At 44.5% G+C, this 21,926-nt stretch overlaps 1 protein-coding gene across 2 annotated transcripts in view; it reads left to right on the top strand.

Annotated features, from left to right (window-relative positions):
* SHROOM3 (shroom family member 3) overlaps positions 1 to 21,926 on the top strand; it is a 283,531-nt gene that overhangs the window by 95,594 nt on the left and 166,011 nt on the right. The window lies entirely within an intron of this gene.

Genomic DNA, 21,926 nt, shown 5'->3' with positions numbered 1-21,926 from the left:
TGCTATAAGGATGAAAGAAGGTAATGTATATGAAAATGGTTCATTGTAATGAAAGATAAAATCGTCAGTCCAAATTTACCTGATTGCATTCTCCTAAGATTGTTCTAGTTAAGGCACTGATCTGACTGGTTTGTGAAAATGAGAACATACTGGTTGTAAAGTTTCTGATTATAACTTTTTTGCTAGGAGGAAATATAGTTTTAAAAGACAGACAGTACCACCTGGCCAGTGTGGCTCATTTGGTTGAGTGTTGTCCCATGCACCAAAAAGGTCACCAGTTTGATTCCCAGTCAGGGCACATGCTCGGGTTGTGGGTTTGATCCCTGGCCGGGATGCATGCTCAGAGGCAACTGATCGATGTTTCTTTCTCTCTCTCTTTCTCCCTCTCCCTTTCTCTCTAAGATCAATAATAAACATAAAAACAGTACCAACTAGGCCCAAGTTCAGAATGGGGATTTTTTTAAAAAGATCAAGTTCTTTGGACATCTTAAGTAGAAAGCTCTCATTCTGAAACAAATCAGAGATCATTGGTGCGAAGCTGAGTGACAGAAAAGGACCCTCGGGCGGCAGAAAGGGGCTCTCTAGGCAGCTATCTTTCATTTTCTAGGCCATCTTTGTCCCATTAAATTAAAGGATTATATTCTTTAGGCAGCACAACATGCGGCCTTTGGGAAAAGTATGATGTCAAAAGATAACTCTCAAGTGGGCAGGCAGTAGGAGCTGGGGACAAAGAGGAAAGGAGCAATCACAATTTACAAATAGGCAATTGTAAAACTGTTCTTTTCTTTAAAAAAAAAATTTGCTGACTTCAGAAAGGAAGGGAGCGGGAGAGAGAGATAGAAACATCAATGATGAGAGAGAACCACTGACCAGCTGCCTCCCCCACACTGGAGACCAAGCCGCAACCCAGGCATGTGCCCTTGACCGGAATCAAACATGGGACCCTTCAGTCCACAGGCCAATGCTCTTTCCTCTGAGCCAAACCAGCTAGGGCTAAAACTGTTATTGAAACCCTAGGCACTCACCTCTGTAAAACACACATGGCCTCCTTCACCTCCCCTGGACCCAGGAACCCAATGAGAAAGATTCTTTCCTATGTATTTCCAAGAGTTGCCTGTGTCAAAATATTAAAAAGGGCCCCATGCTGTCCTCTGTGGCCTAGTCCTCTATGGATGGGCAGGCAGGGGGTGGGTCACCCTGGCGCCTTCTGAGGAGAGCTGGGAGCTCTAGCGGCTGTCAATGGCGGCAGTAGATTCTGCTGGGAGCCTCCCGTGTCTTGCATGGTACCTCCCACCTCCATGTGCCCCCCAGCACTTGGGATGACCGTCTCCTCCCCTCTGGTTCCCACCATTACTTCGTGTGTCCTTTTGTTCTTCTGCTCTTTGCATTTCTTAATTTGAGCAAAGGACCAGCAAATACCTGGGACATGAATGCAGATCCCAAACTGAAGTACAGTTTGCATTGCATCTTAGGACCCAGGATCAGGCTTCCCCAGAGGGGAAACCGGTATAACTGAGAACTGTGGTAACTTAGCCTTTGAACATTTTTTTCCACTTGAGCAAGTGGTTGAGAGGAGGGGAAGGAGGCAGCTGCGGTGGCCTCCTACCCCCAGAAACTTTTCCAAGGGGCCTGGCATCATGGGAATTTGCTCAGTATGCTTTGAGGAGGTATTTCAATCCTGCTGGGACCATACCAGAGCAGTTTTTGGCTTCCCTGGAGTCCTGGGTTTGAATGTCACTGTCTAGAAGTATAGTATTTGATTTCCTAACCAGTTGTTCCTTCCCATGGAAAATTCATCTGACACATTATTGGGTTTCCTGAGAGGTATGCAATAAGACTCCCTTACTGTAATGAGAAAAGGGACTTTTTTTTTTTTTTTTTTTTTGCTGGAGCATATAATGATAACTGCTATTTTCACTCACTGGGTTACATATGCTCACTGGCTGTGCACTGAACTCTAGCCACATACAAAGGAATGCTGTACTGTTCCCCAGCGAAGGGGGTTGATGATAAACGGCCTGGTTTCATTCCTGGGATAACATGGTTTTACAGCAGAAGAAGGTATTCCAAGCAGGACTCACCACTCCATGCCCAACCGTGAAAGAATGGCACTCAGGTATCTGTCTGAGCCTCAGGAGCTGAAGTCTGAGCTCTGAGATCACACAAGAGTTATGGTGGAATCCTCCCCCTTCGCCCCCATTCTAAATGTGAGGCATCAGCTAAAACGAACAGGTTTGCATGATTCTGGTTTCGAATATGAACCAAATATCTGTCATCCTGCATCCTTGAATCAAAATGGTTTAAAGCTGCCCCCTTTTGAACTCGGCTGCATGTTGGAATTACATTGGGGGTTAATAAAAGCACACGAACAGGTGCCCCCAGAGTCCTAATTCAGTTCCAGCCCCCCAAATTCCAGTTTAGTTGGTATAAAAGTGTAGCCTGGCATTGGAAAGTTTCAAAAGCTGCCCAGGGGATTCTAATGTGCAGTAAAATTTGAGAACCACGGGTTAAAGCTGTAAGTTGAAGTGATAAAGAGAAACAGTGAGTAGGTAGAGAGACTATGAGGTAGAAGGAAGGCACACAGAGTGGAAGGCGATTTAAGGAAAGTAGTAGGAGAAACAAGAAAGCCAACAGAGAGGGAAGGAGTACAACAAAGCCTTGTTCTAGTGGGGGACCAAGTGCCCAAGCAAAGACCCCCGCTGCTGAGTTTCAGGGCTGTCTGGGACCCAGAGAGGGCTGCCCGCGAAGGGCGAGGCTGGCCCCTGCCCTTGCATTTCTGTGAGTTGTGTTTCTCATTACTGCTGTATGGAGGTGTAATCTTTTTAAGCTCATTAAGTGATGTTACTACTGGGAAATGGGAATGGCAGGGGAGGGGTTGTCGGTGGGCAGCGCGGAGGCCTGTGACCTGAGCGTTACCAGGGAGTTCATTTTTACCAGCAGGTTTTGGGGCTGCCAGCCATTGGAGGGGCTAAAACCATACCCATCTTACTGCAGTTAGTTGCCACGTTCACCTCACATGTCATTTCCAGAGGGTGCCCCTTTGAAACATACCATGAAAGAAAGATGGCTCAATGCCATTGAACTAGTTCAATCTGACGGGACATAACATGAAGACAATGTCAAGAGGTACTAGCGTGGAATAAGCATGTGAGCATCTATTTAGCTTATGAAATATTCATGTACTTTGCAATTTTTCCACTCCCCCTTATTCTGCTGTCATTCCCCAATTTAAAAAATCTTTTTAAAATGTTTTTATTGACTTAGAGAAAGAGGAAGGGAAAGGGAGAGATAAATGGAAACATTGGTGAGAGAGAAACATCTATAGGCTGCCTCCTGTACACCCCATACTACTGAGGATCAAGCCCACAACCCAGGCATGTGCCCTGACCGGGAATTGAACCGGCAACCTCTTGGTGCATGAGTGGACACTCAACCACTGAGCCACACTGGCCAGGCATCAGTCCCCAATTTTAAAATGCACATATTGGAGAGCCTTAGCACAAGTGGAGTGAGGGGTAGAGAAATGGTGCCCAGAATCCTTCATGGGAAATCAGAGCTCTGAATGTTCTGTTCTGGATGATTCCACTGTTTTACTTTCCTTTTGGATTATATGTTCTTATGTCTTAATTATGACTGCCCCAAGATCACAGGTGTCTTAATAAGGTGCTGGGGACGAGGCTTGAAGTATGGGGTTGGGAGCATTAAGAACCCTCCACAGGTACCTAGTCTTCAAAAGACGGAGAAACCCCTGGGTCCTTCTGACTTCAGATCACCCCCATGGTGTTTTCCCCTTTGACTGTTGCTAATTAAAGTGCCGACCTCAAATATGCCTTCATTACCACCTGCCTCCTCATGGATCTTTTGTTTCTGGTACCCTAGCAAGTGGCAGTTTGCAAGAGCCTAGTTAGTCCTTGGGAAAATTACACCTGCAAGGCCAGCTCTTTGTGGCTTCGCCTCTGCCACTCAAATGTTTGCTCAACTGTCTCTCTGGTCTGAGGCTCATGTCCCTGTCTCTCCACCAGCTGCGGGACTGCTTTGTACAGTTTATCAGCATGTTTGAAAAATGCAATTTTTCCACTCCCCCCTTATTCTGCTGTCAAACTCCCGGCTGACGCCGTCTTTGTTTAGTGGGTGGGAGGCGTCAAGTTATCCTCAGGATGGTTGCTTGGCGAGTGTGTTTACTGTTTGTGCAGAAAGGTGGCTGGGTTGTTTTTCGTGAAGATTGTGATTCTTTCTGCGGAGGTTTGGAAAGGATTCTTTGGAATGTTTCTTTACAGGTGTCGCTTAGGAATCAGCCATTGTCACCTGCTGATTGTAAATAAGCAGGACCCACAAGCCCTAGGCACCACATTGTCGGGGAGTGAGATATTTTCATAACCTTTTGTCCTTCACCCTTATCTATAACTTGAGCAAACGCCGAAAGAGGATGACTGTTTTTTCGCTTGTGGTTGCACGTTACTTATTTAATTACATTTTTTTTTTATTAATTATACCCTTTTGGCTTGCTCCCTCACTTCCTTTGGGCATTTGCTCAAATGTCAGCCTTCCCTGCACAGTCCGTTAAAAATTGCAGCCCCTTCCTGTCATATACCCAGCATGCCTTGATTTTTATTTTTCACCTGGGAGACATATACTCACAAAGTTATTCACTGTCTCCTCATTAGAATATAAACACCTACATTTTGTTCAGAGTGGTGTCCCCAGTGCCTGGAATGGAATGAGCACCTAATATGCGCTCAACGAATGCTTGTGAAATGAAAACAAAAATATACCCTCTAGCCGCAGTGTGGCCTGGTGGTTAGGAGCATCGGTTCCAAGCCAGGTTGCCTGACTTTGAATCCCAGCTTTATCATGTACTACTCCAGCACCTTAACCGCTGTAATATTTCATCATCCGGAAAGTGGGTACAATAGCAACATCTCCCTCATCACTGGTGTAGCAAGTTGCTGTAGAAATCTTGGCTGTTAAGAATTACATCATTAGACAGAGTTAGTCCCTTTTCCTGCATTAAATTTCATTGGAGCGGGCAGGCTGGGCTCATCCTCACTGCCCTCCCTGTTCCCTTTGGTCAGGGTCTCATCACTAAGCTGACCACACCTTTCACCTGTATCCTTCAGCCTAGAAAAATCGTGCAAGCCTCCCTGGGACAAGGGCCTTTGCAGTCACCTTGTCACATGGAGGCGTCCAATAGCATCCCCGCCCCTCCAGCACAGTGCTGTGCAGTGGTGAGGGGCACTGGCTTCGAATCCCACAGAACTTAGTTTGCAGCCCTGACCCTCACTGTGAGGTCTGGGCCAGCTGACTTCACCTCTCATTTTTTCTTTTCTTTTCTTTTCTTTTCTTTTCTTTTCTTTTCTTTTCTTTTCTTTTCTTTTCTTTTCTTTTCTTTTCTTTCCTTTTCTTTTTTTCTCTTCTTTTCTTTTCTTTTCTTTTCTTTTCTTTTCTCTTTCCTTTCCTTTCCTTTCCTTTCCTTTCCTTTCCTTTTCTTTTCTTTTCTTCTATTTTTAAATCTGGGAAGTGAGGACAGTCATCTCTACTTTGTATGAAGGTTGTAACAATAAAGACAATGGGTGTAAAGAAAATAACCTCAGCCTGGGTTTGGTGCACTTTCATCCAATCAGAGAATAGTTGCTGAGCGGCTGCTGGGACCAGTGCTCAGCAGATCCTAAGTGGAGGCATGTCCATCCTTTGCTAAGAGAAGGGGATTCTTGCCTCCTTCCAGCCCGTTTTCCTGCAGCAGAGCCTAAGCTCTGTGAGTGAGAGAGCAAGAGTCTAGGTTAGTGGTCGGAAAACTCATTAGTCAACAGAGCCAAACATCAACAGTACAACGATGGAAATTTCTTTTGAGAGCCACATTTTTTAAACTTAAACTATATAGGTAGGTACATTGTTATTAACTTAATTAGAGTACTCCTAAGGCTTAGGAAGAGCCACACTCAAGGGGCCAAAGAGCCGCTCGCGAGCCGCAGTTTGCCGACCACGGGTCTAGGTGGATGGGGCTTGTTTCCTGCCAGTGAAAGTCACACCCAAACTGGACAGAGATCAAATTTGTCAGGGGGAGGGGAGAGGAAGGTGATGCTAATGACTGTACCTGTAAAAGAACTTTTGTATGGGGTGGGGGGTCAGAGGTCATGGGCAAAGCCTCTCTACTGACCCCCAGAGGGGTCACTCTGGAGAAGTTGCTGCCTGCTTTGTAAAAGTTAAGGCGCCCAGAGGTTGAAGGACTTAGCCTTAGGTCACAGGACTAGAAACGGAATTAGGAAGAGGAGCCAGGTTTTCATGGCAGGTCAATAAGTCCGGGCAGCCAGGACCACTCCCCTTTGCTTTAAGCTGTGCCTTTCTCGTTGATGGCAGGAACAGGTTATTTGGTGTATATGTGTTTTATTTGATTCTCCTTTCTAATTCTTCAACATCTTTCATGTTTTCCTATAACAGTTTTTCCTCAAAGTGTGAACTTTAGACAGCTTGTATCAAAATCAGCGGTGGTGCCTGCTTTAGGTGCAAGTCTCTATACTCTTTGCTAAATCTAAACTGGACTGTCTAGTCACGCAGTGGTTCTCAACCTGTGGTGGTCGAATGACCCTTTCACAGGGGTCACCTAAGACCATCCTGCCTATCAGATATTTACATTACAATTCATAACAGTAGCAACATTACAGTTATGAAGTAGTCATGAAAATAATTTTATGGTTGGGTCACAACATGAGGAACTATATTTAAAGGTCCAGAAGGTTGAGAACCACTGGGTGGAAGCCTGCTTTTTAACAAACTTGCCAAGTGATTCTACCTCCCACTGAGGCAGCACTCAATGTTCCAGCTTCCTCTGGCTGGGGGAGGTCCTTCCCACACATCTCACCTGGTCGCCTTGCCCCACAGAAGACCCACAAGCATGGATCCACGTCAGCCTGAGCAGCTCCATGGTTATTCCTCGAAATGAAAGGGTAGCTAGCTGTGTGCCTCTTGGCCATGATGCAGAAGTAAAATTCAGAATTCAGATTTTCAACTTCACATCAAGATCAGGAATGGTTCCTATCTTCTCTGAACTCCTTCACAAACGTGTTGGAACACAACCCAAATGCACAGAAATGTTCAAAAATAGCAATAGTATGAGGCCGGCCTACTTTCCAAGGGCATAGCAGCTTGCGGCAGTTTCTAAAAATAGGCCTTTCTGATACAGGTCACTAAGCAGGCACGGCCTCCCGTGTCACTCTGTTTACAGTTTCCCATCTGACACCTTCAGAGCAGCAGTGCTGCCTGGAGGAGGCTGGGGACCCACGTCGGTCTGGGGGGCTTCCTGGGAAAGTGCAGCCTGGGTTGCAGCCCAAGAAGGGGGACGTTCAGCAGCATCCTGACCAAGACCCGCCGTGTTTGGATGAAGGGCCCTTTCCACCTTTGTGTCATGATTCCTTGTCCGCGTTCCATCACTGTCTCAAAGTCAGGGGCAGAGGTCAAAAACTCCAAGTCCCGCCACGAGATACTAATGAACAGAAAAATAAGCTCATGTTCAGGAATGTACGACCCACGCTGTTTTGTTTGTTTAGGCTATCTTGCATTCTTTCCCCTTTGCAAACGCGTGAGTTGACAAGGCATCCTATCGTGGCAAATGTCATTTTGACACCTTCCCTTAAGATGTACAGGAAAGGCTCCCTTCTCTGATATTTTTGGACTAGCCCTATAACAGTGAGAGTTCTTGTCTTCCTGTGTAGTAATTCATGGATATATACCACTTTCCTGGCCCCTAAATGCAGATGACGTGGGTGGTATGAGAATTAAAATTTCTTGGGATTAAAATTCTGAAATTAAGCAAATGGGATAAAAGAATGGGGACACTTGGAATTGAATACAAATGAGGTGATTAAACTGGACCATCAGGCTTTCACATCCATAAGATTCATAGTCAGTTCCGAAGAACTGGCTTATTTTGGATCAAATGTAGAATATTATATCTAGGAATCCATTTTTAAAAAATTTTTTTTATTGATTTTTAGAAAGAGGGGAAAGGGAAGGAGAGAAAGAAACATTGATGTAAGAGAGATACATCGATCGACTGCCTCATACATACCCCCTACCAGGATTGAGTCTACAACCTGGGTATGTGCCCTGACCGGGAATCGAACCAGCAACCTTTCAGTGCACCCACAATGCCCAACCAACTGAGCCACACCAGCCAGGCCTAGGAATCAATTGTGATTTATGAGTTAGCTTGTCAACATTGATAAATAATCCGAGTAAGCGCTCACCTTTGTTAGCTTTGAGTGTTCTTTGCATTTCTTTCTCTCATTTAATTCTCACAACAACCCCATAAAATAGGCATGATTATTACTCTATTTCAAAGAAGAGGAAACAGACTTTCAATAAGGCAACCTGGCCAAGGGGACAGACACCTCTAAGAAGTGTGGATTTGAACTCCTATCTAACTGACACGCTTTGAGGAGCGGGTTTTCTGTGATTGCTCAAACCCCTGAACCAGCGTGGGCCCTTCAGCCTCTGGGCGACCACAGTTTGGGTTCTGCCAATGCTTTTATTTATTTTGCTTTCAAAACAGTACACACTGGTGCCTTTTGTTTCCCCAGCAGTGTTGATTCAAATTCCCTTAAATGAATTAACCTTCCCCTCTTGTCTAACTCATTTGATGGGAGCAAGTCCACCTGCCAGTAAAAATAGTAACAGGAGAAACAACACAGCAAGAAGAGAGAAGCCACAGAGGGTTGTATGGTTATTAGAATGTGAGTACAGGTGCATCATTTTTCTGCTCTCCCCCAAAACAAAACAAAACAAAACAAAAAGAACCCCAAAGCTTGATTCTAATCAATCACAGTGTGTTCTATAATTTTTAATTAGTTGATATACCTGATTAGTATGGAAATGTGGGAACATTCATTGTTTTTGTAAGAGGACTTTGGAGATTTTTATCGCTTCTCTTCCAAATATTAAATGTTTGATAATGGTGCTAAGTTTAAGTGCTAGACCTGTGGGTACTAGCTCATAGCCCTGGAAGACTCTGTCCATTACAGGAGGGGCTGGGCTGGAGTCTGATCCAACTTCTGAAGGAGATGAGATATGTCTTTGTGTTCTGTTCTTGCCAGCACCTAATGAAGGCCCCAGGCTTTATCCCATTAGTACCCACTGCTCTCTGCACACGCCACCCATTCTGTCTCAACTCTAACCTCTTCTAGGAATTGTTCCTCTACACCTGTCTCTTTTCTGGTTCCTCATTCAAACTTGCCTTTCGGTTTCTTGCTCCCTTTGAACCTTGTTGAGCTCTAAAGACATAGCTAAAAATAGCTGAAAGTCTTTGAGGACCATACAATCTTGCATTGATATAAAATGGCAGCAATAAAGCTATTATTCATATTTTTTAAAGCAATTTGAAGGTTAGCAGGATCTTAACATAAAGGAATGTCTTCCCAATGGTGTTACCCCTGTGACAAATTGGTTGGAGCTATCTGTGGACAAATAAATAAGTGGGTCTTGTCATTAAAAGCCTTCAAGTCAGAAGATGACCTCAACCTCTTAAGGCTGACCTTGGCTGCTCCCTGTACAGTCAGCGGGGAGTCTGAGTGGCCAGTGATGATGGGCCCTGAGGTGGGGTTGGAGAATCTATAAGATGTCCTGAAAGAAAAGTGAACATGCTCATTTCACACTTTTGGAAATCATCTTACAGGTGAATGTTGGTCATTCAAATGTGACTGTCCAGGCCTTGAATATAGTGAAAAGAAACTGACGGATATGTTTCAGGTACGGAGGCTTTTATCCCAGCCTAGTTTTCCTGTGCCACCCGCCTGTTTCTGAGAGATTAACACAAGCTTGAAGCCCCGTATGCACAAATTGGAGTTTAGCTTTGTCAATTGCTCTCCATTGGCACAACAATGAGACTGTATTGTGGTTGAGATTTGTGGGCTGAAGTAGGCAGTGTGCTGAAGGGACACTCTGGTAACCTATCACCCCATGTAAATGTGCACAGAAGGTCATGTGCAGGGTTGCCAGATTTAGCAAATCAAAATACAAGATGCCCAGTTTATATTTGGATTTCAGATAAACAACAACTAATTTTTAGTAAATGCCCCTGATTTTATCTAACAATTCTAGTCACATAACAATTTATATGTACAGAAGAAAAAAAGTGAATTCTTTATTCTGCCTAAATGTAATCTGGTCTTCCCCATAAACCCATACTTGCTGGTCAGCAAGGAAACAGACTTTAGTCATAGCCAAGTTAAAAGCTAGCCTGGCCTCATTGTTGAATAGTACCTGGAGGTGACGCTTAGTCTTTCTAACATAAAATGCTCCCTTCTCACATGTAAACTTTCATCTCAACTGCCCAGCTGCTTTGCCAAAAGAGTGTCTGGGGTTTGGGGCAGGGCTGAGTGCAGGTCTTAGGGCACAGTGTCCCCTGGTCTCTAGGCTCTGCCTGTGGTCTTCCCTGTCACCTCTGACCTCCACCACTGAATTCTGCAGCTGTCAAATTCACAGTCACCTCTGGCCTGGGTGATGCCCTGGGGCAGTGGTCCGCAAACTCATTAGTCAACAGAGCCAAATATCAACAGTACTTCTTCAAAATAGACTCGCCCAGGCCGAAAACCGACTTCAGCGCATGGACCACGAAGTTTCAATCACACTGTACGCACCCGCACGTGGTATTTTGTGGAAGAGCCACACTCAAGGGGTGAAAGAGCTGCATATGGCTTGCAAGCCACAGTTTGCCAACCACTGTCCTGGGGGATCCCTGGCAACCTCCCACCGGCAGACACACACATTAGATTCAGATGCCTTAGTGTCTGCTAAGTTCTCCACCCCAGTAACTCCTGGCCCAGTATTCACCTCAGGATCATCTCACCCCATCATAGCTGCCTCATCCCAAGTCTACTGGCTGGCATCTGTTATCTGTCTGAATTGATCTGGGCCCGGTCCTCCCCAGTGTGAGATTCTTCGCAGCGGTTCTCAACCTTCCCAATGCCGTGACCCTTTAATACAGTTCCTCATGTCGTGGTGACCCCCAACCATAATATTATTTTTGTTGCTACTTCATAACTGTAATTTTGCTACTGTTATGAATCGTAATGTAAATATCTGATATGCAGGATGTATTTTCATTGTTGGCGACCCACAGGTTGAAAATTGCTGTTAGAGTCTCAATGGAGCAAACAGAGCCAAGATTCCCCAACGCCCTGGACATTCCCTCACTTACCTCGCTCATGCATTCTTCTACCTGAAGCCAGAGAGATGAAATCAGAACTTGCCATCATCTTTCCCTCATTTCCACAATACTCTGGAATGGGAAGGGCTGGACTTTCTCGCCATTTTCTTACTTTGCTCTATGCTTCTGTTCTGTAACTGCAAGCCTCCTATCGTAGGTGGGAGGGGCATCTTCTTTGCACTACGGGGAAATGTGGTGATTGGAATCCTAGAGGCTTAACACTGGATATGTTGCATTGGTTCTCAAAAGTGTGGTCACTGACCAGAAATGTGTATGAAATGCAAATTCCCAGGCCCTCCTCTAGAACTACTGAATCAGAAATGGGTTTGGGACTAGCAATCAGTGGTTTACCAAGCTTTCCAGGTGATTCTGATGTACCCTTAAGAACCCCAGCTTTAAAGATTTCAGCAAATTCTTTTATTTCCTCTTATAGGTTCCAAGCCTAAAGCCTTATTAAATAGACCAAATACTGCCCAATCAATCTAGTTGATTAATATTGCTAGATCAACTTGAAACATGTTTTGGTTTAAAAAAAAGAAAAAAAAGAATGTGCAGCCTTAAAAAAAGGAAGGAAATTTTGACACATGGTCCAACATGAGTGAACATTGAGGATGTTATGCTAAGTGAAATAAGCCAGTCTCAAAAAACAAACACTGCATAGATCCACAAGTGTGACGTACCTAAAGTAGTCAATTTCATCGATACGGAAAGTAGAATGATGGTTGCCGAAGCCTGGGGGAACCGATGACTGGGGAGTTATTGTTTTAAGGGTACAGAGTTTCAGTTTTGTAAGATGAGAGGAGTTCTGGAGATGGGTGGTGGTGATGTTTGCACCACAATGTGAATGTACTTAATGTTACTGAACTGCACAATTGAAAATGGTTAAGGTGCTACATTTTGTTATGTGTATTTTACCACAATTAAAAAAATTAATTAAAAATAAAAGAAGGAATTTGGTAGCTAAGCAAAGATTAAAGTTCTGAGTTAAAAATGGCTTAAGTTCTTAAGCAACAGGTATTGATTCGAGGAAAGGTCACATGGCTAACTCGCCTGTTTATCTGTGGAACATAATCCTGGATGTTAGAGTTCAGGTCTAAACTTTGAAACAGGTGCTTCTAGTAAGTTTGGGTACTTCACTAGATCGTGGTTGAGTTTCTGAGCTACCTGAAGTGTAAAAAGAAGATACAAATAGATCTGGCTCTAGAACTCCAATAGGATAGTTGGTCTTAGTGTGACTATTGAGATAAAAGGTATTATGGAGTTTGTGCATATCTCAGACTAAAAGGCCTTCAGCATAAATGAATTGCTAGTGGCCTGTATCCTTCTATATAAAACGTATTGGCAAGCCATCAGCTTTCCCCCATCTGCTGAAAGAATGAGCCACCAGGGAGGGTCTGGCAGTGTACTCTGTCCATTGGCTTGAATAGGAGGTCGCCTAGTGCCTTTACTGCTCTACTCTGCCAATCATTGGGTATATAAGCCCATCCTCCCCAGAGGCAGCAATGAGGCGAAGGTGTTGGCAGATGTTACTGGCAGCTTTATACCCCCTCTACCTCCCAATAATAAGCATTGATTGCTCACCCAATAAAATAATATTCTTAATATGAACAGTTCACTTGTTCTCAATTTTTTAAAGAATGAATAAAACATCTCTAGAAAACCCCTCCGGTCCAAGTGAAAACAGTGAATTTACTATGCAGAACACAGCTTCAAGACAAGCTCCTGCAGCTCCTTCACAATCCACTTGCCACCAGGAAGCCCTCTTACAGGAAATTCTGTCCCACTGTTCTAATCCCATTTCCAGGCTGCACGAATTTCCTGGGAGAGAGGAAATGGTTTTTTTTATTATACGCCATTTTGCAGAATATTTAGTTCTGTAATCAGCATGGAAAATGTTGAGGACTACATGTTTGAAATGCTGATCTTTCTGGCAAAGCCATATGTTGTCAAGTGGCTATAGAAGCATTTTTTTTTTCTTTTTTGCTGTTTTTCTTTTTTTCAATTTTAGTTGACATACAATATTATATTAGTTTCAGGTGTATAGTATAGTGACTAGACATTTATATAACTTATGAAGTGATCACCCAGATAAATCTAATACCCATCGGACACCATACCTAGTTATTATAATACTAGTATTAATAACTATATTCCCTACGCTGTACTGTACATCCCCAAAGAAGGACCTTTGAACACCCAAATCTGCCTCCTGCCTCAAAACTCTATTTGTACAAGACAATGTTCTCATAAGCCCAAGAGAAAAGATAGCGAGGTATTTATTTTAATTTTGTTCATTAAGTTGTTTTAAAAATAAAAGTACGTAGCCCAGCCAGTGTTGCTCAGTGGTTGGGCATCTACCCATGAACCAGAAGGTCATGAAGGTTGAGAACCGCTGCGAAGAATCTCACATTGGGGAGGACCAGGCCCAGATCAATTCAGACAGATAACAGATGCCAGCCAGTAGACTTGGGATGAGGCAGCTATGATGGGGTGAGATGATCCTGAGGTGAACACTGGGCCAGGGGTTACTGGGGTGGAGAACTTAGCAGACACTAAGGCGTCTGAATCTAATGTGTGTGTCCCCAGTGGGGACCCCCCCCCCGAAGGGGGTGTGACCAGCTGCAAATAGCCATCATCCCCTCATCCAGGCTGGCCAGGCACCCAAGCGGGACCCCCACCCTGATCCGGGACACCCTTCAGGGCAAACCAGCCGGCCCCCACCCGTGCACCAGGCGTCTATCCTATATAGTAAAAGGGTAATATGCAAACTGACCCTAACAGCAGAAGGACTGGGAATGACTGGTCACTATGACACACACTGACCACCAGGGGGCAGACGCTCAATGCAGGAGCTGCCCTCTGGTGGTCAAGGCGCTTGCACATGGGAGGAGCTCTGCTTAGCCACAAGCCAGGCTGATGGCTGCCAGTACAGCGGTGGTGGTGGGAGCCTCTCCTGCCTCCTCAGCAGCGCTAAGGATGTCCGACTGCAGTTTAGGTCTGCTCCCGCTGTCAAGTGGACATCCCCTGAGGGCTGCCGGGCTGCCAGAGGGATGTCTGATTGCCATCTTAGGCCCAATCCCCCGGGGAGCGGGCCTAAGCCAGCATGTGGTCATCCCCCGAGGGGTCCCAGACTGCGAGAGGGCACAGGCCTGGCTGAGGGACTCCCCCTCCTCCCCGCCGAGTGCACAAATTTTTGTGCACCGGGCCTCTAGTATAGGTAATAATATTGTAATCATTATGCATGGTGCCAGGTGGGTACTAGACTTATCGGGGATCACTTTGTAAATTATATAAATGTATCATCACTATGCTATACACCTAAAACTAATATAAAATAATATTTAATGTCAACTGTAATTGAAAAAAAATTCAAAGAAAAAAATCCACTAATAAATCTAGACAATTCTATTTTTAAAAAGCCACGTCAGTGAATTTAATCAAGTTCTTTGATTGGCAGCATTTGAAAACTACATCTTACAGAAGTATTTGACCTGCAGACATTTGTTTGATCTAGAAATATTTGGCCTGTAAACATTTGTTTAATCCACATTAAAAATGTGGAAGTTTTACATAAGAATCTGGCTTTCTGGCTTCTGGAAAAATCAGACGATCTGGCAACGCTGGCTTGGAGCGGCGTGTACCACGTCAGGTGACGCGTTCCCTCTTCAGTTTGCTTTGGGGCCCCACTGCTCCCTATGATCTTACACCTGCCACTTTTTTCATCTCCAGCCAATTGCCCAGACCGAGTCTTTTCCAACAGAAGGTTGGTTGACAGTTTCTAATACTAAACCAGGGCTGGGAGTCAGTGTGTCTTCTCTTTGATCTCTCCAGTGCCCACCCTGGCAAGCCCTCATGAACTGTTTGCTGAATGAATGGAAAACCCCACATAATGTGCTGACTGCCTGCTTGTGACATCTCTTGCCACACTTCTTTGAGAGGCACGTGGGGTTGCTACCCTGCTGTGATTCGAACTGCCTTTTCGTACTAGGGTACAAGGTAGAGTTAGGAAACCGAAAGGAAGAATGTGCTTTACACTGTCCATTTGAATTATGATTTGAAGCAGGTTTTATCATACCAAATTATCATCAGGCTAATTGCTTGACAGCCGCTCTCGTTACTGCTGGCTGGCGCCATTCGGCTGATCTACTCTGCTGCTATCCGGCAGGGGTGGCGTGGCGTTGTCTCCCTAGGGAGAAATCTGCTAGCCGGAAAAATCCCCCAACTCCTAAACGTTGAGCATGCCATGCACATCCCATTTCTAAGCCACTCCAAATCTAACAGATACAGTAGTGTTTAAGAGTATACTTAGAAATCAGGTGGTCGGGGTTCAAGTCCTAGTACTGCCACTTGCTTGTTTTGTGAGCCTGGCCAAGTTTTTAATCCATCTGTGTCTGAGATTCTTTAGCACTAAAGTGGGTAGAAGGGCAGTAGCTCCCTAGCAGGGGTTGGAAGAGTTAAAACAAAATATATAAAGTATTCAATATCCTGCCTGATATGTAGTAAATACCCTACTAAGTTCATATATAAGTATGTAAATGTAATTGACATTTACTATTACCTTTACACCACATTCATTTTTTTTTTATATTAGCTGTGTGATTTTCCTAGAGATTGAAATGAGTCATTAATAGCTAAGTGGTTAGAGCAGGGGTGGGCAAACTTTTTGACTCGAGGGCCACAATGGGTTCTTAAACTGGACCGGAGGGCCGGAACAAAAGCATGGATGGAGTGTTTGTGTGAACTAATATAAATTCAAAGTAAACATCATTACATAAAAGGGTACGGTCTTTTTTTTCAATGGTTATATTCATTTCAAACGGGCCGATCCAGCCCGCGGGCTGTAGTTTGCCCACGGCTGGGTTGGAGCATCAGCTTGTGCACCAAGGGGGCTCTAGTTCAATTCTGGTTAAGGGCAATGTACTTGGATTGTGGGTTCATTCCCCTTGGGGGGTGCAAGTGGGAGACAACCAGTAGATGTGTCTCTTACACACATTGATGTTTCTCTCTCTTCCTCCTTCTCCCTCCCTCCCTTCCACTCTCTCTGAAAAGCAATGAAAAGTATCCTCAGGTGAGGATTAACCTAAATAAACAAACAAATAAATAATGATGCTGTAATGTGTGTTCCTCAGTGTTCTTTCTCCAGTGTTCTTTTCACCCCTGTGAACCCACATCTATACCTGTTATTCTTAGCACTCAATAGTAGGTTGGGTTCCCCATCAGGGGTGTTGGGACTGAGTTCAATGCCTTTATTTGTTACCTTCCGGCCTCTAACATTCTTATGAAGAAATACCATGGTCCCCCCCCAAACCCCGCCAAATTAGAGACTGTGAAGAGAGAGAAAAGAACAGGGTGATATGATTACTTTGGGCCTGTTAGTCTCAGACAAAACAATAATAGAAGCATAATTTATATATTTTTTCCATTAATTTTTAGAGAGAATAGGAGGGAGAGGGAAGAGGGGAGAGAGAAATAGTCTGGCATGGGGCGGGGAGAGAAACATTGATGTGAGAGAGACACATCAATTGTTTGCCTCCTGCACATACCCGTACCAGGACCAGGGATCAAACCTGCAACCCAAGTACATGCCCTTGACCAGGAATCAAACTCTCAACCTTCTGGTACACAGACCAACACTCTAACCACTGAGCCATGCTGGCCAGGGCTAGAAGCATAATTTAAATTGAAAGTGTGGCTTTCATCAGTAGCACCAGCAATAAAAAAAAAAATCATGCCTTCTGATTTCGGTATCATAAGTAGTTTATGTCCCATGACTATTACACAGGAGAGGTATAGTAATACTTTAACTGACATCTTTTATGATGCTAAGAGGCCTACAGGCATTATCTCATCAGTCTTGATGTCAGCATGTGGTCAGATTGGGATAAAAATGTTCACCTGAGTACAAAGTGAACTGCTGTGTGTCCACTTAGCATGTCCTCAAGGGTCTGACTCCTTTGGAAACACTTGGAGTTCTCCAACAAATACAATTTCCCATGAAATTAATCAAAAAGGGACTTGAAAAGAGAAACTTAAATTCAGTTTCTCTCTAGGTTCACTACCCAGTTCTGTGGGGGTTTTTCCCCAGCATGGAACTTCTATGTGAAAATTTGCAGAGTTGGGCTAAACTAATTCTTTTTTAAAAAAACAATTTAAAAAAATATTTATTTCAGAGAGGGAGGAAGGGAAGAGAAAGAGAAACATCGATGTGAGCAAGATACATCCATCAATTGCCTCCTGTACGTGCCCTGACTGGGGTTGAACCACAACCTGGGTGTGTGTCCTGACTGGGAATTGAACCCATCACCTTCCAGTGCATGGCTCAGCACCCAACTGAGCCACAGCAGCCAGGTCTAAACTAATTATGACCCCCACAAAAATGGATTGACCTTTTTGCTTTACATGTCATTGTCACCTTGTTCACTGCCACTGTCCTCACCCATGCGATCTATTTTACTATTTACATCATCTTTTCCTCCCAAAGACACAGCGTGATTTCTACAAGTGAGATGTGCAGGGTACCAGCTCTACCTGAGTGGTTTATAAACATGACTTTGTAAGGCTTAATTTACTTTTTGAGAATCTAATATATGCCGATTGTTACTCAGCCATGCTTAAAACAAACACATCTGTCCTCATGAGGTGATGTTCTTCTGAGCAGAGGAATGAACAATAAACACGATACATATGTAAATTATACAGTATGTTAGAAGGTAGCGAGCAATCTATGACAAGAAAGCAGTCCACAGGCTGTTTTTATCTCCTCCACTCATAAAATTCTATTTCTCCTGGGAGGATGGAGGACCAACTTTTAATTTTTAAAAATATTCTCCGTGAAAGTACTTTGAGCTTCTAGAGCAGAGCATACAAATACAAGGGCTGGCAAATACGTGTTGTGGAGGCCTTCCATTCTACCTTACCTCGTGGAGGGGTCCACCCTGAGCTGCTGGAGAACGTGTGCTATGCACAGGCACAGACCCAAGGAAATGGAAAATCCCCTCCCTGTGTTTGTGAGGCTTTCTCTCCACTGACACTCCCATCTCTAGTCACCAACAAGCACCCTACAAGGACCTGTGCAGATCATACGGGAACATACCCATGGAGATATGTGCCCTGAAATCAAGGCCATCTGTCTTGGTCTGCAGTTTGTCAACAGAGTAACATAAGCCTCTCCTGCCTGTGGGTTGTTTTTTGTTTTGTTTTTTAGATAAAAACATAATGTTTTAAATTTCATTTTTATTGTTTTGGGGTTGTTGTTTTTTTATATATTTTTTTTTATTGATTTCAGGGAGGAAAGGAGAGGTAGAGAGAGATAGAAACATCAATGATGAGAATCATTGATTGGATGCCTCTTGCACGCCCCCTACTGGGGATCAAGACCACAACCCGGGCATGTGCCCTGACCAGAATCAAACCCAGTACCCTTCAGTCCATAGGCCGACGCTCTATCCACTGAGCCAAACCAGCTAGGGCTGGGTTTGTTTTTTAAAAGGTAATCAGAAGAAAATCAAATGTGCCTAAATAGATCAGCTACTAGCTTTTAGAAAAAAGGAAAAATAAAAGCCCCATATTTCTCCAAAAACTCATCTAGTATGTTCTTTTATTTCTCTTTACCACAGAGATTAGTACTGGGGAGAAACTTAGTGATGTTTTGGATTAGGCTCAGACAATAAGTGACCTGCTCAAGGTCACTAAGCAGGTCAGTGGCAGAACCAGAAGTTGAAAGCCAAGCCCTCATGTCCTGGTCCAGTGCACTGTGGGTTCCACAACACTGCTTCCAGATGAGATCATCAGTGCTTTTTGAGCATGGATTGTGTAACCCTCTACAGCTGATTGCCAAGGGAGCTAGGTAGGCAGGTAATAAAGGAGAAGTCTAAGATGTTTGTGCAAGCGTTCCAGATTCTCATAAAAATCTGAAGTAGAGCAAGCAGGAAATAGAAGGTGGGGCTGAGGGCAGGTTGATGGGGGTGGGAGGCAGCTTAGCAGGAGGAGGGGTAGCTGGTGGGCACTGCAGTGTGAAGGACTTCCGATGTATCAAAGTCACATGCACTGACATGAATGAAGGGCATCATTTCCAGACTTGAGGATTCCAGACCCCACTATCCTTCCATCCATGAGTGGTTGCCAAGCCACCGAAGGGTAAGGGGACACACACTGTGCTGTCTCACTTCAGATCCTCAGATCCTGGGGAAGGTGGGAGAGGATCATCCAGCCCACACCACAGCTATTAGGGAACACCGGAGCTCTCCCTGCGGGCCAGGCACTGGGCTAAGTGCTTAACTTCCATCAACACATTCGCCCTCACAGCAGATCAGTTCTATCATCAGTCCCACTTCAGGAGAAGAGAAAATTGAGGCTTGGAGAAGTTTAGTAATTGGCCCAGGGTTACAGAGCTAGTGAATGCCAACGTCAGAATTCAGATTCTCCTTGACAGAGAGTGGTGGTTTGGAGTGTGGACTCTGGAGTCAGATTGCCAGGGTGTGGACGCCCTTGCCCTGCAGCTTGCTGGCTGTGAAGTGTTCAACGCCTTTCTTAACCTCCTCAAGCCTCCCTTTCCTCTTCCATAAAGTTGTAACATAATTATAGCCTTTACCGTATAGATTTGTGGTGATGATTAGAGAAGGTAACGTAGTCACTACTGACACATAGTTAATTACCAGTTGTGTGGACGTTAACTATAGGTTGAATCACATGGACTTGCTATTATAGTAGACCAAGAGTCATCAAATATAGACAATTTCATGTGGTTCAATCTAATACTACATAGGTGTCCATTCTTTGTAAATATAACAACGGTTCCCTTAGTCATCTCATCATTTGTGAAAAGAGAGGTGACTTAATTGCTTCACTATAATTTTTTCCCCTTTACTGGCCTGCTTGCTTTAGCTTCTCTAAAGAATCACAGAGATATCCTCTCTTCTAATGTTACCTAGCACCCATGAGGACAGTTCCCAGAGCCACCAATTGGCTGAGGCTGTTGTCACAGGGATCTTGATGGAGAGTAGATTGGAAGTGAGCGGAGACTGGACAGAGATGGACTATGAGGAAATTTCTGGTGAAATGAAGAGGGTGTGGGCTTGGCTCCTTTAAACCAGCATGCATGTTCTGCTCTTTGAGGGAATGGCATTCCCATACTAGGCAGCTAATCATGATAAACACATGTCCAGCATCACCAGTGGCCATTCTGGACTGTGGAGATCAGCTCCTTGTCTGCGGCTGGAGGTTAAATTTGACACAGTCAAAATTCATGTCATAGTCGGGCTGCTCTTGAACTCTGGCTCGGTGGGAGTAGCCTCTGATGAAAGAACATGCAACTCAGCTGTTTCGGGAGAAGTGGTAAGGGGGTGGTGGGGGGGGATAAGAATTTTGCCCTCCTAAAAGGAAGAGAAAACTGAGATTTAGAGAAGTTTAGTAATGGGCCCAGAATTACAAGGCTGGTGAATGCCAGCGTCAGAATTCAGATTCTCTATATAGTGGTGGTTCCGAGTGTGGGCTCTGGAGTCGGGTTGCCAGGGTGCGGACCCCCTAGCATTCTTTTGAAAGAATGCATCTATGGTGCAAGATCTAGTAGGAGGCATCTCTTCTGAAAGATGATTCTCTGCCCACCCCCCGGACCACTGTTCCCTTCTCACACTTGCCTCAATCCTATTTCTTTAGAGTTCACATTATAGGAATATAAATAGCTCTGGAATTCAAGTAACGTCCCGGAGACTCCGCCTTCCTAGTGAATACAAGGAGCAGTCTTTAAATAAAAGTCATTTCAAAATTAAGATGAAATGTAATGCCAGCTTTAAGGACACTTTAGACTTTCTTGGTGTCTAGAATAGAAATTACTACTGTATTTAGAATATATTGCCTCCTGTGGTTTCAGAGTTCTTTTCCCTAGTCTTTCCTCATCTAAAAGATAATCTGTACGACTTTCAAAGATTCTTTAGCAAGGAGGTTTATAAATGATCTGTGGGTCCTATGATTTGTTTCTCCCACCATGGCAGCTGTAAAGTAATGAAAATGTGTTTACAGCCCTGTGAGCTCGGACACACTCGGGGTCCCGTTTTCTTTCCCTGTGCACGGTCCCTTTCCTCTCTCTTGGTGCCTGTGCTTACTGTTAAGCTCACCCCTATATATTTGGGACAAATCCCAAGACTTGAATGGAGCACTGCTAACCCACGCCGCTGCAAAGGGCTGCAGTTTCAGGGCTCAGACAATAGAGTTAAGGGAAACTCCTATAACTGGTGGCAGTTTAGGAAACCTGTTAGGATCCCATCCACAGATGTGAGCTGCCAGGCACTCCACTGCGGTGAGTTTTATGAAATGCAGCCTTGTTGGTGGTGGTGTTTTGTTGTTGTTGTTTGTTGTTTACAAGTAGTATCTTTATAAACGTTTGTGTCTGAGGTGGTTTTTGCCATGTTGGGTTTTATTGTTGGAAACACTGAGTGTAGAAAGAATTTTCTTTTTCTTTGATCCTCCCTCTCTTTCTCCTAGTTTCTGTTGGACACTATTGCTTGCAAAAACCATAGCTAATTAAAAATTGAACTTCAGCTGCAAAGAAGTCAGTGGAGACTGGCCGGGGGCAGGAGGGGGAGGGGGAGGAGGAGGGGGAGACGGGCGGAGGGCGGGCACTCCACAGTGAAAGCTACCAAGGCGGGTCGTTCTTTCTTACCTTCACTTATTTGTCAGCACAGATCACAGTGCACCCTGTTGTTTAGGAGTCAAAGAACCTAGAGCGACGCTC

This window comes from Myotis daubentonii, chromosome 1 (genome assembly GCF_963259705.1).
Source record: "Myotis daubentonii chromosome 1, mMyoDau2.1, whole genome shotgun sequence".
Taxonomy (NCBI): domain Eukaryota; kingdom Metazoa; phylum Chordata; class Mammalia; order Chiroptera; family Vespertilionidae; genus Myotis; species Myotis daubentonii.
Note: the sequence above shows the minus strand (reverse complement) of the source record. Positions and strands in the feature narration are given on the sequence as shown.